Raw genomic sequence first — 14,961 nt, forward strand, 5'->3', positions numbered from 1 at the left:
GTGTGTCTGTGTAATCCTCACTGTGAGATGGAAGCCCAGAGCTGACCTCATTGTTTGGTTTCACAGGGTCTCCGGGGGCCCGGGGAGGTTCTGGGGGCTGGTCCTTACAGCAGAGTGGTCTGAAATACTGACATGCAGGCCGAGGTCCATGGGGACTGCCAGCCCCGGCTCCTGTTACCACCAGGTTAGTCACGCTCTGTGAGATTTATGTGTGGAACAGTAGTGAGGGCTTGGGTTGCACGATACCACCAAAGTGTCGCGATATTAATCCCCCCCTGCAGAAATGAACTTGTAATGCCAAAACGTCTGAGTATCATAGATTTGGGGTGACTTTTGACTAATACAATGCATCACTTTTCCTGGAGACACCAGATGGTTTAAATTATGGAAGGAAAGTATGTTTTTAATTAGGTCTCTGCACTTTAATTAACGCAGTGTTAGCCTTTTGGCCCAAATGGTGTTTAGGTGATAAAGCAAAAATAAAGCAGAGAAGAGACAGAGACACATTATTCTTCATTGGTCTGCAGATGTACCAAATATCAGAGAGGAAAAAAATCCTATTAAACTGTATTATGAGCAAATTCAAAAAATCTAAACCAAATATGTTCATTAAACAAAAAGTGGCCTCATATACTTGCATTAAAACTGATACATATTTGCTTTAACTTGTAATTATGATATGAATGTTTATTGCACAATGTAGTGGAACAACGGCACCATCTGTGTTTAGATTATTTGCCTGTAAAGCTTCACTTTCACTGTGCGCGTCTGTCTGCCGCTGGGTATGAAATCTCCTGGGAAAATGAAGGCTCAATTGTGAAGCCAAAACAGGAAGAGGATAGCATTTTTGTTTTTACCCGGTAGCTATCAGCAGCTTTCCTCAGGTAGCTGTAATGGTGGATGCTATAACAACCAGACTAAGTGTGGAAACTCTACCCAGGGGAAGGAAAAGAGGCAAAACAGGTGAAGGTAGAGAGTGATTAAAGCTGAAAGTAAAACAAGAGCAAGCCTCAGACAGGCATTTTCTGCACAGAGACAGCTCTGGGACTTGAGAAGTTCAGGCGCAACATCCACTGAGCGTTATTTCCTCTAGATCAATAAGAGGTTGGCAAGACCTGGGTTGTTTATTGCCAGTTTAAGGTGGAGACAATAATAACTACAGTGTATTATACACCTTTGGCTGATATAACTCATAACAATGCATCATATCTCTCCTCTGTAAAGTAGCTACTTTATCTGTTGAATCGATTAAGTAGAAATTGAAAGTTAGTATTTATATAAAGAGCATATTAGCAAATGCACTTTGTTACATCACATTTTTACATTAATGGGGAATATAATCACATCACATTTAAACCCAGTACGATACAATAAAGTATTATTTGAATTTAAATGGAGGTTTATTGAATGCAAGTGTAGTACCAATGGCAAGTCCATTGTGTGCACTGCCTAAACAACCCCTCGCCATGATCCCCCCTCCACCAAATTCTACTCTTGGAACAGTGCAGTCATGGGAACTGACAAACCTAGATTCATCCATTGGAGTGCCAGACTGAGAAGCGTTATTTGTCATTGTGCTTGGTGATATAAGGTGATGGCTTATTTCACAACTGGACGTGCTGTACAGGTGGCATCCTATCATGTACCATGCTGGAATTCACTGATCACCTGACAGCGATCAATTCTCTCACAATGGTTTGGAGAAACAGTCTGCATGTGCTTGATTTTAAACCTGGGGCCATAAAAGTGCTTGGAACACCTGAATTCAGTTATTTGGATGGGTGAGTGAGTTGCTTTTAGCAGTATAGTGCATCTTACTAATAATACTTCATCTATCTGAAATTACTGTTTTAAAGACTGACTTTAAGTGATCAATGGAACTTAGCGTAAATATAATCTTTTGGTTAAAAGAGCTAACTCTAGTGTACTTATTCTCAATTAATGCACCAAATGTGTCAAATTCTGTTAATTGCAGAGGTTAAAAAAACTGGCACTGTAATCCCTGGAATGCTCACTTTGCGTTGCTACAAAAGGCATTAGCATGAACATACCTCAGATGTTGATGCCGACACTTTCTGAAACATCATAAATTCCTTTGGTCATGCAGACAGCAGGATACACCAAGACCACAAAATCCTTTTCAATTTGAAATCAGTTCAGCTTAAAGTTGTTACTGCTCAGCGATTCGGCCGTTGATCAACTGAAGATTTCATGCAGGTTATAACAACAACCCAACCAATATCTAAAAAGATAACTTCATGTGGAGACCACACAGTTAGATAACTGGATTCGTGCATGTCGTTTTTAAAGCAAGCACTTGTCCTGGGTGACATTTGGACAGGCCACTAGTTAATGTGTTGTTTCACACTGTTTAGCGTTGATAGGGTGGGCTCGTGGTGTGGATCACCTCTCTGGTGGATGACCCTGGTCCATCAGGGCATGGGGACAGGTGGAGAAGGACCTCCCATACTTAACCACAGACCTCCAGTAGAGAGCAGTTACTCCTGTTTGTCGAGGTAGATGATTAAAATGTGTGTTTTGTGTTGGTGCAAACAACTTTTTAAACCTTAGCATTTCATATGTTGTAAGCTAGTCTGTTCCCATTGATGAGGAATGCATTTTCTGAGCCTAAAACATCATTTTGGGGATGTTAGTTTTTTGGAAGCTGGATTTGTCAGCCACATGTGGCGGCTAAACAAAAGCTGTGTTATTGCACCTCAGTCTTTGTGTAGGAGGTTTTAGCATCCCCATGCTACACGGCAGAGTCATAAGGGATGCACACACACACACACACGCGCCTCCTGCATGGATGCAGACCACAAACAGGCAGCATAAACAATGCTGAGTCTGCCTTGTGTTTTATCTCCTTGCCACCCACAGTTTGCGCCAGCAGGGAGCTGAAACCTTGCGCCGCCCGGGGTTGATCTGTAAGCCCCCCAGCTAATCGCCATACCCGAGTCGATCACAGAGCATGGCTCCAGACTATTACAACTAAACCTCTCTCTGGCTCCCAGTCAAATTATCAAAACACAAACTTGTAACTTTAAACTGCAATCGCGCATTATTTCAGTTTCCCACCAACCCAGTTCCGCTGCAGGCTGAAAATGAAGCTCTGTCTGTTCGTTTGCCCCTTTAGAGATTGTTTTAAGAGAGCGGTGCTGATGTTTGAGACCCTCGCGCTCATTTGGACATTCTTTGTGAGTGAGGAGTTCCTTTGGGGCCGGTGTTTGAGTTTTGAGTCATTTCTTCACGGCTCTCAAATGGAAAGAAGACGATCATGACGATGAACAATAGGAGGAAATGGAGTCATCTTGGACCAGTGATTCCCCTTTTTTTTCCCCTCAGCTTTTCTTTGGCACCAGTCTGACCTGCTCGAGCCATTCTTAACAGTGCTTGACAAAGGAATGCAAATCCATCAGGGAAAGGTTATTAACACCCTGAATTCATCACCATAGTCATATTTTAGTCCCAAAAGGGATTATTTGCTGTTTCCAGAGCTGTTCTTGAAGTCCTGCCCACTCTTTCTGTATTGCACTGAGCCAGATGAAAGGCGTCATCAGTGGTTGTTGGTTGTGTTTGTCGGACATGTTTTCCTTGATTCCCTCTCCCCGTGTGGTCCCCACTGGCCTGCTTTCAAAAACACACTCTTGAGCCTGGGGAGAGGTAATGACTAGAAAGAAGAGGCCCGGCGTGGCAGCTGCACATGTCACAATACTGATCTACCAAGGAGCACAACAACACGAAGAGGATACTAAAATCTTTCATATCACTACATGTAGACACATCAACATTGTGTAGCAAGAAGATTATGACAACACTAAATTTACTGATTTGCAAGTTATATGTAGTTATATGTTTAAAGTCACACTTTATACATTTAAAAAAATCTCTGCCTTTAGTCAGGATTGACACAGACTTGAGGGAGCAACTACTACTCCACATCTAAAGGAGCTAGCTGAAGTGGTTTGAGTGGTTTGGACATTTGAATACGATGTCTCCTGAACACCTCCTAGGTGAGGTGTTTTGAGCATGTCCAACTAAGAAAAGACCCAGGACACGAAGAGATTATATCTGTTAGCTGGCTTGGTAATGCCTTGGTGTTCCCTTGTAAGAGTTGGAGGAGGTTGCTGGGAAGAGGGAGGCCTTGGCATCTCTACTTAGACTGTTGACCCTGCAAACCGGATGGAAAATATTTCTCTATAGAAGAAAAATGTGTGCACGAAATCTATCTATACTACCACACCTCTTTATGAATCTGGATAAAGTGCCCCCTGGTGGATATAAGATGGAGTGCAGTTTTTAGACAATTCTGGATTAGCTTAACTCTTTAGACCTGAAGGTTAGTGCCATTGTTTCCATAAAGTGCTTGTGTCCTATCAGTTTATAGTTTCAATGATTTCCAACTTGTGTCATGCTAGGTCCCAGTATTCAGTTTCCAAATCTACATCCACCTACATAATTAACTTTACTCAGTATACCATTTTTTAATAGTACAGTTACACAGTTAATGTAATACGAACCAGTATGTTATTTTCCACGCTCATCTGCTCCATGTTAACTAAAGCTTACATTAGCTGTGTGATAGCGATGTCCACTGAACTTACAATTGAGCAAGTGGACCAGACATGGTCCAAAATCCACGAGGCAGGCTTGAAGTGTAGGCCAGATGTGGCCTAAATGTCACAATGACACTTGTCCCATCTATGGAGTCAACACCCTCAGTCAAGGCCAAATGTGCAGATGTGAGCCACATTTGGCAATCTCCCCCACTTGGGTTGCTATCACTCATCATGCCACAGTTTTATCATGAAACAGCACAGATAACAAGCTACCAGGGAACATTTCGTTAGCATTCATATCACGTAACAGCTTCTGCTTGTTAAGGCCTGGGTGTATACTTTTAATACGTGTTGTCTGGTTATTTTTTTTATCCTTCTTGTCAGCATGAGGTCCTCACTGGGCAAATTGCCACTAGATTTAGTAGAAGGAAGTAGGGGATGGTGGGTATGATGGGAGGAGCTATAGGACAACCTGGGTAAACACAACAGGGTCATCTGAGGTTCAAACCCAAGAAACTGATGGCAAGGGTTTCTCTGTTATTCTTTCTCCTCTATTTTTCAGACACATCTGAAATTACTTTGGGGCCAACAAGGGTCCCAATATCATCTTTATCCTCCTGGTTTCTGACTTTTCCTCTCACACACACAAACACACTATAAAACTTTTCCATTACAGTGATACAGTACTCTGCGGAGTCAGGAAATGATGAGTGTATCTGCATTTGATATGTTTGTACGTGCGTGTGTTACTGAAACCACTGCACCAGGTGAGATCTATCCGCCGAGACGCTCCTGGACAGAATGCGTGGAATTTCAAAACCCATCTCCTCCTGAGACGAGTACGAAGATGATTTGCACCCATGAAGCTCCAGCTTTATATCACTGCAAAGAAGTCTTCACTTCACTTCGCTGTGCCCCCGGAGTTAAAGTTACATGATGAATGACGGGGCAATCAGATCAACTTTCCAATGCAGCGAGACACAGCCGCCCTTGAGACAGCGCCGGAGGAAGAAATGTTTCACAGCGATGCCAAAGGGACATCCAGATAAAGACGACGCAGATACAGAGTGCGCGACTCAAAAGACAACAACCGATCGGCAACAATACATTTTTTTAGGTGATCACTTATCGCTTCGGCATGAATCAATCTTCAAAACCTCATTATCCTGAGAGGAATATGAAGAAGTGAGAGGAGTGGGGTCCAGGGGTTTGCTTTGGGGTGATGGGGTTAGAAGGGATTGGGGTGTCACTGCTCCGCTGAGCCTTCATTGAGCACTTGATAAATGCTCTGTAACCAATGGAGATAGAGTGCCCCCATAGCCAGGGCGAACATACAATCTTCTCAGCAGATTAACTCTCATTGATTTATAGAGATTTACCTCAGGGAAGAAAACAGCTGGCAAAAGGACAAATACCAGAACTGGCAAGACATAAATTCAACATAAGAAAAGCCAGCTCATTTGTTTAAAAAGATTATTCTTTTTGTCGCTGCTTGTATCCGTGATCTTTGTAGCTGTAAAGCAAATGCAGGACAGAATTACTTAATAGGTGGCATTAGAAGCAGCAGACCTATGGGACAGTAATTCATGCATTTAATGACACTTTGTTCCATGCATCGTGTTATAATTAACACGATGAACCTATTTTTCTGCTCAACATTAAACAGGCAAACAGTTGTGCATTTATACAACTGCAGCCAAATTTACACTCATTTGTTTCTGTCTACTTGATGGATTTAAATTCGATCTGCATTCTGCTTTTATCTCTTTGCGCCTTGGAAAAATGTCAAACTCTATAGTTAGCACTTTGTTACTTTGCTAACTTTGTTTGTCTATTGCTTGTCAGTGATGCATTGTGGGTTTCTAATAGCATTTTTCACTGAAAGTATCTGCAGGTTTCACAAAGTTTATTAGGCACAAAATCAAATCGATAAAAATTAAAGGACTCAGAACTGTTTGGTTTTATTGCCACTTTAATTACTTATTTAAAAATTTTAACACCTATCTAGTTTTTTCATGACGTGGTAACTCGGGTTGTCTCGTGAACTTAAAAATAATAGAAACTCATTTAATTAAAAGGTTTTATTTATCTAAATTTTCTAAATCTAAGTAATTTTTCCTTATAATCATATTAAATACAAAAGTCTTTTTACAGTTTAGAAAATAGCAAGATGTTAAAACTTGTTACCAAATTTATAAAGAGCTGCTACAGAAGACAAACACATAAAAAAACCCATTTTCCCAGAATTTGGGTTACTTTTAAAATGTTGCCTAGGGCTGAATATTTCTTCTCTGTTGGTTAGGTTTTGTGAAAATTATATCCATATCTATGAAAAATATCCCTATATTAAATGGAACTATTTATTTATAGCTAGTGCATTCCTCACAATCCCTCAGGTGCATTTGCTAAGGATTAAATGCAGACATGGGAGTCTTAGCAAATATGAAACATTGCTTTCTTACGGTTTAGAATAAAACATGAAGAATCTGTAGGACTGTGTAGTATTTTGTTACTGAAAAACATATATTTCTCTTAAAAAATGTGCTTTGCTCTTAATAAATGGTTGTCAGGTCTGCAGTTTTGGGCTACTTTTAAAATTTTGTTAGCGGGTGAATTTGTCTTTGGGTTTCATGAAAATTTCAAAAAATCATATCAATATCTAAAAAAATATCCCTGTGTTGAATGGAAATATTTATTTATCTGACAGTTTTAGGGGGAGAGTAGGCTGGTTTTCATTGGCCGTTTGGTTTTGGTTTTGACCCAAAAACCTGGCGACCTAGGCTTAATGAATCGATGTTATAGAAGCTTTCTGGGTTGTTTGAACTTGGCACATTTCTCATTAATGTGTCATAGTAATTTTACACACTTCACCTCCATCACAGAGATTTAGGGAAATGAGGAAAGCACAACTCGCGGACATTTTCATCCTCACACACTGACTTGTTACCACATTAAGGAGAAATACAGCCGGTACATAAACTGTCATTTTTCTTCAAAAATGTTTAAGTAGTAGTTAACACCTTAACATTGCTGTACAGTTAAGGAACTCATTCATCACCCAGTCATAACATTGTCTTAGCAGAAAATGAATGTAAAACTGAAGAAAATTACAGAATGGTTTTATAATGTCCTGCAGGTTTGAATATAAATGATCCATTTGAGTTTAGATGGGGTAAACTGATATATTGTTTATATGACAAATATTGATCAGCGTGGCTTTAACTGGTACCAGTGGTTATGCTGTTATATAGAGACAACACGTTCTAATAGGCTTTATTCTGATCACATGTGAAACGGCCTTCCTGCCAAGTACTGATTTCACAAATTTATCTGGGGCATTAATAAACCTGCCAGCATTTAGAAGTCTCTGAGAAGGCTGAATAATTCAGGCTCAGATAGGAAGCTATTAAGTATAGATTATCTGAGAAGTTGAAATCAGGAGAGAGGAGCCAAAAGATAGCTCTGGAGAAAGAAACTTTAAGGGAATCGCTTGGAAAGAATGTAGTTTTGTTTTGTTAAGCCAAATGAGCTCCCTTTTCTCTTTCCCATAACTGCTTCTCTTCCACCACTCACTATTAACACCCCTCCATTAAAGTGAAATATCAGATGCTCCCATGACATCAGCTTCCTGTTTTGGCCAAAAAGCCTGAATCTTTGCCACAAAACATCCACTCAACAAATGTTTTATTTTTGCAGGCTTAATCAGACAAAAAGCATAAAAGTTAACTGCACAGGCTTAATACTGGCCCTTTAGTTACTTAGTATCATATCAATACTAAAATTTGCAGTATTGCACAGCACTAGTGTCCAGCATGGTGCTTCTGTTTTCCCAAGCAAAGCTTCAGACATGTTTGGGCAAGTCCAGTCATGTCACATCAGGGGACGTTCACTGAGTCACCTTACGGCACACAAGCAACATCATGAATGACGAAGTCAGGTTGCATTAATGTTACATTGTGCACAGTGTTAGAATGAATTAGTATGAACACCTGCACATGCACATTAGAGAAAATTCATCTCATTCATCTTATTAAGTCACGTTTCGCTTCAGCTTCAGATGTGAAATGACTGTGACACTACTGCGCACGTCGATATGTTATCAGGGTGTTATGTTGTTTATTCTTCTTTTTGGAAATTCTTCTATAAATATGAAAATATATAACACAACTGCAAATGTTACATACATTTAACAAGTGCTCCAAAAAACCTGCAACATAATCAAGAATCAGAGCAGCTCAAAATACAAGTGGCACAGACCTCACATCACCTAGCTTTGTTTAGTGGGGTTGTACGGGGTGGCAAAGTGGGTGTGATTCATCACCGAGGATTGGTCATCTCTTGCTGCATCACTTGGGACTCACAAATCTGAGTCATACTGTGTTATTGAAATCTTACAGGACTACAGACAGTAAAACTACAGACAGTAAAGCAGAAATTTAGAATACACTGTGCAAATAAACAATAGAAAAGAACTAGTGTGCATCTGTATGCACATTACAGACTGTTTAGGGGGAACTGCTTGGCTGGTGAAACCCATACCATGAAGCTCCCAGTTTTTTGCACTTTGTGGCTGATTTGCTGTGTTTCCTAAGCACTTTCCACTTTCCAATTATAGCACTTAGATTTGATGGTGGTTATATCTCGAGGATAGAAGGACCCACTCTTTCATAACTGTCCATAAAAGCAGACATCTTTGGCACTAGGACTAGACAAAAATTAGTTCCTTCATTTTCTTGATTTTTAACTCAAGAAAACGAGCATTAAGTCATAAAGTCATTTGGGTATTTGCAGCAATTTGTTTCAGCTTCTATGATCAGACCAACAATTACTGGATCATCAGCAAATGTAATATTAAAAACATCACATGAGTTAGATCAGCATTCATTAGTGTAATGAGTAAATAAAACCAGAGGGGTAAGACTCCCCTGTGGAGCTCCGGTGCTGGTAATAATAGTAAATGGCACTGGAGCATTTGCTCTAACACACTAACATGTATCAGCTTTAACGGTATTAAATGCAGATGTAAAATCCATAAACATAGCGTGTATATACATGAATGAGTGTATGTGGGAGTTTTTAAGAACACAGCCATCATGTCAAGCAGCATAATTTCACACCACATTTTCTTCACTTCAAGTCGTCCTATGCAATGTCAGTTTTTTCACGCTAAAATACATTAAGCTCCAGATGTTTTAAAACAACAGCCACACACACAGTGAGGGGGGAAAAACACCTACAATATAGATAGAGTCAGTTGCCTTTTGGGAAAGGCTGTTTTAAAGCATGCATGTCCAGTAACAGCCTGTGTTATGGTACTCAGGCTCAGATCAGACGTCTAAAGGGACCAATGAGAGCTCAATATTTGCTCAATTGCAGCTCATACAGTAGTTTCCTCCTGTGAATGCAGCCTTGTATGAGATGCAGCTGGAGCTGACTTTAGGTGTGCCTCTCTTGGCCTTGTGTGTAATAATGTTACACAGCTGCCGCTTGACAGATGTGCACCTCTCTTAGTCTGACTCACATGCATACAGATGTGCACTGAGAGAAAAAGAGCAAAGTCTCGCACCCCTCCTCTCCCCCGATTATCCTTCCACACCTTGTTGATGGGACCGGAACTTTCCTGGGTTTCGTCGGGGTGGGCCCTGCTTGACTCATGGGGCTGAATGAGAGGGGTCACGACCTGTGCCGTGAACTGCTTCCTGTTTCTGTTGAAGGGGTCTTCTGAGACCTGCGGTGATCACAGAAGAGGCTGAAGGGTAGTTGGAGTGCATCCGGTTTGAGGCGATGCTGCCGCAGTAAAAAACATACATCAATGGAGCAGTAGCTAGAACGGGGGAGAAGAGAGAGTGAAATGATGTTATTTACTGCTGCGAAGGCTACAGGGAGTCATACATATTCTCACTCATACTAACAACAATGTGGAAGAGGGGAGATAGTGTTAGACTTTTGGGCTCTGGGTAACTTGATGGGGTAAGTTTTTCCACATTGCTGCTGACCAATAAATATCAATTTTACCTTTGTAATAATTTGCAAACACTGCTGTTCCTCAAGTGGCCACTTGAGGCAGGCTCCAAAATCAATAAATATAAATATAGTCCCACATTAAAATCTCCAGCTCTACAACAGAAATAACTGTATTTACAGCCCGCTACTGAAAACATTTGGTGATTTATAGCTAATTCCTGCCAGTGTGGTAACTGTATCAGGGTGGATTTTTAATGTAATTTACCCATTTAAATTGACTTGAGGCTCAAAGTTGAGCAGTATTATGGCTTGCTCACACCAGAGTTATTAGAGTTTTGTATTTTTTAATTAGTTTTTAGTTTTATTTCATTTTGACTTTTTGTTTTTAAGTCATTTTATCATTTTGGTTGATTTCCACAGCAGGTTTGCACATTTGAGTTTAGTTTTTATTGTATGAAAATGTGTAGTTTTGTTTTTAGTCTTTAACAGCTTCAGTGTTGGTTGTAGTCATTTTAATTCCAGTCAACTCAAGTCAAGTCAAGTGGCTTTTATTTCAATCCTGTACAGTGAAACGAGACAACGCTCAACCCTGGTGCTACATATGACATGTAACAGACAATCAACGCAGGACTACTTAAAGTGCAATGTGCATTATTATTATTGTATGGAGTGCATTTGTCAGGTAAGATTTAGGAAAATCAGTACAGGTATTTTTAAAAAATGCAGACGTTTTTGAAAGCAGTTGACTTAAAATCTTACTAAACATGTTCACCAGCACTTCATCGGGTAGGTTGTGATCAAAAGAGTCTAGTTTTTCCTTTTACTTTAGTTTTAGTTAGCTTAGTTAGCTAGCTATACATAACAAAGAGGTGCACTGATGCATATTCACATTAAAATATGTTCTGTTGGGAATCCGTATTCTCCTATAAACTTTGGCTCCTCTTCACAACACCTACAATAAAAACTGGAGAACAAGGCTATTGTCTCCATTTGGTGGCATCCGGAGATTTATGTAAAAAAGGAGAAAGCTCAGAGAAAAGTGAGCAAGATCTGACAAACGATATGGACTGCTGTGCCATTTGAGTAGAATGATCTCATTATAATGTTGAGGAAACCAGTTTGGCATGATGAGAGCTCTGTGACATGGTGCCGTACACTCCTGGAACAGCCATCAGAACATGGATACACTGTGCTCATTAAGAGAGGTACAAGCTCAGCAACAATTAATCAGGTAGTCTATGGTGTTTAACAATGCTTTGTTACGTTCTTAGTCTAGGCAAGTATCGAACGCAACACGAAGTTGGCCCACTCACACACCACCCAAGCAAGAACACAAACAACAATATCTTTTTAAAGTGCTAAGCAGCCATTTATTTTCTTCAGCAGTGAGCAGTGCCAAAAATAACAAACAAAACTCCCTAATGGTCCCTACGCTTTCCTACGCAAAAATGAAAACCAAACAACAGACAATTCACTTACCTAACTTCCTAAATGAAAAACAGGAGAAAACGTAATCAACAAAAATGGCTTCTCACGCCTACTAGGCTGCTGCAGTGAAGGATATATACAAGGTGAACAAAATGTACGATCGCTACTTGACAAATCTATTTACAGCTATTTACAAAATTGACATAATAACGCCAGACACACACACGAGGTTATACTGGCTAATCACTTTGTCAAAGAAACTCTACACTGCAACGAATCAACACACAGGTTCTTGGTTGAATGGTGGAGGTTAGGAGAGAGGGGGCCAGGTGGCTGTCATCTGGTAGTTAAATACTACAGGTGATTAGCCAATTATCCAATCCAAGGACAGGAAGAGACTCCACCCAGCAGGCACGCCCAGGTGTCCACCTCCTAAGAGAGAAAAGGGGAAGAAACCCACAGCCATCCTCTGGGGGGGAGGAGTCACGAATAAAAGAAAACACTGACAACATTGGATCATAACAGCTTGGTTCGGTACTAAGAGGCGTAAAGTGTACCAATCACTATCCCCTACACAATTACACCACCAGCAGCAGCTTGAACTGTTGATATAGGGCAGGATGGTTCTATGCGTTCATGCTTTTTAGTCAAAGTTTTACCCTAACATCCGAATGTTGCAGCAAAAACTGACCCTGTACATTTTTTCAGTGTTCTGTCAGGTTTTGGTGAGCCAGTGTGAGCCGTTTCCTCAGTTTCCTGTTCTGATCTAACAGATGGAGCCCCGGTGTTGTCCTCTGCTGCTAAGCCCATCTGATTCTGCAACTTCGATGCCCTTCTACACACCTTTGTAATGCGTGGCGGCTACATGATTTACTGTTGCCTTCCTATCAGCAAATCAACAACCATGCCACATTCAAAGTCACTTACATCACATTTCATTCCCATCCTGATTCTCAGTTTGACCATATCTAAATGCCTAAATGTATTAAATTGCTGCCATGTGAATGGCTGATTAGATGTCTGGATTAATGAGCAGCTGAGCAGGTGTACCTAATAAAGTGGTCAGTGAATGTAGGTTTATTCTTTGAATAAAACATGACTCCAAGCAAAAGTAATTTTCATCAGGTGTGTCTCCACTGTCTTGAATTCCTCTCACAATGAAGTGATCGTTACATAGAAGAGGCCAAAAGTTACATGAAAAAACAGTTTTTAGTATCACATTTACAGCTCGGGAAAATCAATGCTAGTGAAGAAGAAGTTTTATTAATATCATTAAGTGAATAACAGGTATGTAATTACACTGTAATTACACTTTTTTTTAAAACTATAAAGTACACATAAGCGTTATCTCCTAGCTAACAGACCCAGCTGTCCTATGCAATTTTATTTCTTTTCTTTTCTGACCCCCTTATACTCCACCGACAACTGTCACACACTGATTTAGGATTATTTTTAAATCAGGAGCTGTCGAGGGTTGATGGGACGAGGATGGGATTTCTGTATCCCTGGAGGCCTTGTAAATCTGGACAGTTTACTACGGAGAGGGGGAGGAAATAGCCCCGCTCTCTCCTCGTACAAGCCCGTCAGTAATCCCACCACTTCCTCCTCTTCGCGGGAGGAGGCTCACGCCGTAATGCATTTTCTGTAACTAACAGCCGTTGTTTCCCGATTGTCACGCTCCCATCCCTTTCACTTGGAATGTGCGTATATACTTGTGTGTGTAGCAGTAGGATAGGGTGTTGGGGTTTAGAGTTCTGTGCTGGCTCTGGAGAAATGTAGAAAAGAAAAGAGAACGACTGCAGTGGAAGGTCTGGAAATGCAGTTAAAATCAACACCGGCCTCCTCCGTTAGAACCTCTTCCTCCTCCACACGGGTCTTTGCCCCATGACTGAGCCCTGCCAGCCGGGTGGGGTGCTGCAAATGTGGGCCTCCTGCTTCCGTCATGCTTGCCCCCTCTCTCTCTCTCTGTCTCAAAACACGAACACATGGGTGTCAAGTCCTCTCATGCTGGCAGTGTCCAGCCCCTTTCAACAGCCTTTACTCCATTTAATTAGCCATGTCCCTTCATCTCTACACTGAGCACCCATTGCAGGCTGAAACACACACACACACACTCAGCACAGGATGGCACACTGAGCGCTTTTGGCAGCAGTCAGAGGGCAATCAATTCACAGTCTTCTGTCCCAGTAACATTCTTCACAACCCTTCCTCACAGGTCTGAGTCAAGTAGCTCATGTGCTCCACAGCATTTAGTGAACCTGACTAGGAGGTCAAGTCCCTCACAGGAGAGCAACAGGTTTTGGGGAGCCGTGCCAGCATTAAGTGATGAGAGCATTGACTATAAAACTCACCTGCCTCTCTAATGCTGGTTTTAGCAGGACAGGCACCACTGCAGGAGAAAATAATCCATAATTTTGGAGCATCTTATAATTCAAGCGGTCTGAGAGGGAGCTAGACCTCTTCTGGGCTCTGGTTTCAGTAAAACTCACCCATGGAGGGAGACTTTGGTCAGCCATAGGTCTTTTTAGACCACATCAGGCTGTTTAATGGTTTAAGCAGAGGACCATTTGGAAGAACGTGGTTTAAAATAAGGTTGAAACATCAACTTCCTCTAGAAGACAGCATCATAAATGGAGAGATTTTATATTCCTTGGTGATTACCCATTCATTAAGTTTTTTACTCTTTTTTTGGCGTATGTTATAATAGATTTTTTCTTAACTTGGACTTCCTAATAAAGGAAGCAGTGCTAGAAAGGACATTGAGATACCTAGTTCAAAAATCATAAACGACTCTGATCGCACTGGCACAGCTGGTGATTCAACGCTGAAATGTTTGATGGGTTATATCAGCTGATATATGATAGTGATGTTCATTGAGAAATCCTTTCCCCCCCTCGTGCTCACTTCCCTCCAGTCATTTATTAGTCTCCTGTGAGACTGACTGTGTGACTGGTGAGCTGCGGGTGGGATTGGGAAGAGAGACATGAGCGATATAGGAGTAACTGGAAGC

The sequence above is a fragment of the Oreochromis niloticus genome, linkage group LG17, assembly GCF_001858045.2.
Source record: "Oreochromis niloticus isolate F11D_XX linkage group LG17, O_niloticus_UMD_NMBU, whole genome shotgun sequence".
Lineage (NCBI taxonomy): Eukaryota > Metazoa > Chordata > Actinopteri > Cichliformes > Cichlidae > Oreochromis > Oreochromis niloticus.